Source organism: Cervus elaphus, chromosome 26 (assembly GCF_910594005.1).
Source record: "Cervus elaphus chromosome 26, mCerEla1.1, whole genome shotgun sequence".
NCBI lineage: Eukaryota > Metazoa > Chordata > Mammalia > Artiodactyla > Cervidae > Cervus > Cervus elaphus.
The window spans coordinates 11522110-11526424 of record NC_057840.1 but is presented as its reverse complement, the minus strand read 5'-3'; the positions used below and the strand labels follow the sequence as shown (position 1 = coordinate 11526424).

Sequence of the window (4315 nt, the reverse complement as noted above, 5' to 3'; positions counted from 1 at the left end):
ATGGATGGGGAAAATTGCACTTCCTTGACAGAATTCCTTCTCTTGGGAATTAGTAGTAGCCGGGTAATCAAAGTGACTCTATTTACCACGTTTCTGGTTGTTTATATCATTATTCTCATTGCAAATCTTGGGATGATCGTTTTAGTTAGAACAGACCCCCAGCTGCACACACCCATGTACTTTTTCCTCAGCCACCTCTCCTTCAGTGACCTCTGCTATTCCACAGCCATTGGACCCAGGATGCTGGTAGGCTTCCTCATCAAGAACAAATCAATCTCCTTCTATGGCTGTGCTCTGCAATTCCTGATCTTCTGTACCTTTGCAGATTCTGAGTGTCTACTGTTGGCAGTCATGGCCTATGATCGGTACATGGCTATTAGCAACCCCTTGCTTTATAGTCAAGATGTCTGGCAAGTTGTGCTCGCTGCTGATGGCTGGGGTTTACATGGTGGGAATTACGGATGCTTTGACAATTACAATATTAACTTTCCACTTATGTTTCTGTGGGTCAAATGAAATTAACCATTTCTTCTGTGATGTTCCTCCTCTCCTCTTGCTATCTAGCTCAGATACACAGGTCATTGAATTAGTGATATTTATCATTTTTGGCTTCATTGAACTGATTACACTTTCAGGTCTTTTTGTGTCTTACTGTTACATCATCCTAGCAGTGATAAAGATTCGCTCTGCTGAAGGGAGGTTCAAGGCTTTCTCCACCTGCACCTCCCACCTAACTGCTGTGGCAATTTTCCAGGGAACTCTGATCTTCATGTATTTCAGGCCAAGTACTTTCTACTCTCTAGACGAAGATAAAATGACCTCCTTGTTTTATACCCTTGTGATTCCCATGTTAAATCCTCTGATTTACAGCCTATGGAACAAAGATGTGAAAGAGGCTCTGATGAAATGTAAAAATAAAAAATGGTTCCACTGAAAATTTGTTTGTATACATTTTCCTCCCAATATTACACAATAATTTATGAAAATCAAAATTGGTGTGACTAATGTTGTATGATTCTGTTTGTATTTATACTATCTTCCATTCCTAGCAATATGTATAATTTCCTAAATGCCACAGGTTTCATTTTATATCTTAAACTTCTGTTTAATACTCCTTATTTGTGGAAAGTTTTCTGACTCTTCATTTGTCAAATTTGTGTTTCTTCAGTATTTATATGTGTTAATTTTGTTTTTTAAATTTCCTGAAAGTTAGTGTTTTCTAAGTTGCTGTTGCCCTCTATGTGGGCTTTATTTCATGGTGAACCCATCTGCTTATTTACTAATGAATCTTGCCATATAATGGAAGTGACCAATGTCAATTAAATAATTATTCAAATTATTTCTAAGAGACTGTAATTATGACATAATATAAAAAGCCTTGCTGTTGTTTAGTCAAGGTGTCCAACTCTTTGTGACCCCATGAATTTAAGCACGTCAGGCTTCCCTGTACACACACATAATCCTAACATCATTTGTATTTAAAAACTAAAAGTCAAATTATATAGAAAACATCTAGTTATCCCTATGGAATATAAATAAGTTGAGGTTTTTGCTGCTTTTTACAAAATCTTTGTTTCATGAGTATGTTTAATGGAGAGTGTGTTTGTGTGTCTGTGTACATGTGTGAGGGTGAATAGGTATGCATTTGTTTTCTAATGTATTGAATGAAAACAAAGTGGCCACATAAGGATTGGTGAACTGGGAATTAGGAATGCTTGCAGATGAGAGGCATTCACTGTTCTGAATAAGTGTAATATTGGGCATTAAGGTAGAGGGGGACCAATGGCAAACTATTCTAAAGGTCTATATTCATTTGCAATCAGCTTACTTGTATGAATATCAGATGATAGATTACATCATATCTGTTACTTATTCCTGAGAGACCAAGTGTCCACCACCCAGGGACCAGACTCAGAGATAATTATATAATCTGGGTCAGGCAAGAGGCAATGCTGAATGTTCCTGCAGACAGAACTGCATGCAACAAACAAGTCAGGAGTTCTGGGACAGTACTGATATCTTTGTTGTTTCTTTGATTTATATTTGAGATTTCCTTATTTTTTAATGCTTTTTTGAAAGAAGGTATTATATATAAACAAAGGAACATATGAAATAATACACACACTTTTATTTTAGTTAGTTGTACAACTTGTTTATTTTAAATACATATAAATAGGGAATATAAAAGGAGCAAACATGCATTAGGAAATGGTCAGATGTTTTTACTATTTTAAAAATGTATCTGTTATATTATGCATTATGTATAACATACATATTATATTTCTATAAATGCTTTAAGTTTTAAAGGAAATTATTTTTGCTTAATTATGTCTTTCTAAGCAGATATACAGGTTAAGTCCTAGGGTTGAAAACCTGCACAGTGATCACTAGACCACTGTTCCAATGCTCTTCTCTATCCCTCATCCACATTCAACTCCTGTTTTTTAAATTCCCTTAGAACATAAGAGGATAAGTGGAGGAGAAGGGAATGACAGAGGATGAGATGGTTAGATGACATCTTCGACTCAATGGACATGAGTTTGAGCAAACTCTGGGAGCTGGTGATGGACAGGGAAGCCTGGCATGCTGCAGTCCATGAGGTCACAAAGAGTCAGACCCAACTGAGTGACTGAATTGACTAACTGATGACATTATATATCACATAATTGGTTTGGGTAAAATATAGCAGTAGGACATAGGATTCCATTGTCCTTCCAAAGACAAGTAATTCTTAAACCAAAGAAAGGCAGAACTCAGAGATACTGAAGAGAAATCTGGCTCAAATAAAATAATCAAACAATATTAAAATTTTTAGGGAATTGGAGTGGGGCCTCAGCTCAGATGTGAATGTCTCTGAGGTTACAGAAGTGTGATCATGAGAATATTTATGTTATGTGTCTTATGAAACCATTATGGCAGAATACAAAGTGTGGAAGGACTAGGTTAGGGCAGAAAAGACTCACGCAGCAAACCAAGCCTTCTTTCTTGCCTCTATGACCCTTGCTACCAGCATCTCTGCAACTGGATCTCAAATGCTCATCATCTTCCCAGTATAACTGCAACTTCCAAACAGGAGAATGGTCGACACTGGCATGTTATTCTATGTGCATTTCATCATTTAGTTCATAGAGACCCTTCCACCCTCTTATCCAAAAATCGCCATCCTCTCTATCCCAGCGGGTCCTGAATCATGAATCATCTATCCCTCCTATGCTGAGGTTTGATGGACTTGAGAGGTTAATGGGGAAGTGAGGACTTTTTATATTCAGAAACTGGCTATAGTTCTGCCCTCTCCAGAGGGGGAATAAGAAAGCAATATATTCATCACCTGTGCTTCTTACTTACCATTCTTCTCTAACACAGGGTATAACAACATTTCTACATCATTGAGAAACAAAACAAACCAAAAAACCCAGCAATCTTGTCAAAAGACAAGTTATGTGAACCACCCAATTGTCAGACCCTTGCTTGACTCAGAACACATCCTTTCGTTAGTATTAGACAAAATAGCAAAGTGTTAGTCACTCAGTCATGTCTGACTCTGCGACCCCATGGACTGTAGGGCCCACCAGGATCCTCTGTTCATGGAATTCTCCAGGCAAGAATACTGGAGTGGATAGCCATTCCCTTCTCCAGGGTATCCTCCCGACCCAGGGATCAAACCCAGGTCTCCTGCATTGCAGGCAAATTCCTTACCATCTCAGACATCAGGAAAGCCACAAACATGGACATAAATACTACACAAGTTGGATTGGAAACAGTCTGATTTAGTTCGAATGAAAGGGTGCTGCAAAAATATACTGCTGCTGCTAAGTCACTTCAGTCGTGTCTGACTCTGTGCGACCCCAAAGACGGCAGCCCACCAGGCTCCCCCGACCCTGGGATTCTCCAAGCAAGAACACTGGAGTGGGTTGCCATTTACTTCTCCAGCGCATGAAAGTGGAAAGTGAAAGTGAAGTCACTCAGTTGTGTCCGACTCTTAGCGACCTCATGGACTGCAGCCTACCAGGCTCCTCTGTCCATTGGATTTTCCAGGCAAGAGTATTGAAGTGGGTTGCCATTGCCTTCTCCGGCAAAACTATACAGTGCTCTGCAAATGTATTGTTGTCAACATTTTTTTTTCATTTATATAAAATTGGAGAATATTTCTGAGTCTGTTGGCCTCATGTAGTCCTAGGAAGGTCTGTTTCTTTTCCTGATTACTGAAATCTTAAAAAGGACCAGGGGTTTAACTATAAAGATAGTAAATTGATATATTTACCCTCCATTTCCAATTCTTCTTTCACAACCAGGAATTTCCCAACAGATCTGAATG

At 38.7% G+C, this 4315-nt stretch overlaps 1 pseudogene; it reads left to right on the top strand.

Moving 5' to 3' along the window:
- On the top strand, positions 1-934 carry LOC122684418 (annotated as a pseudogene).
- The last annotated feature ends 3381 nt before the right edge of the window (positions 935-4315 follow it).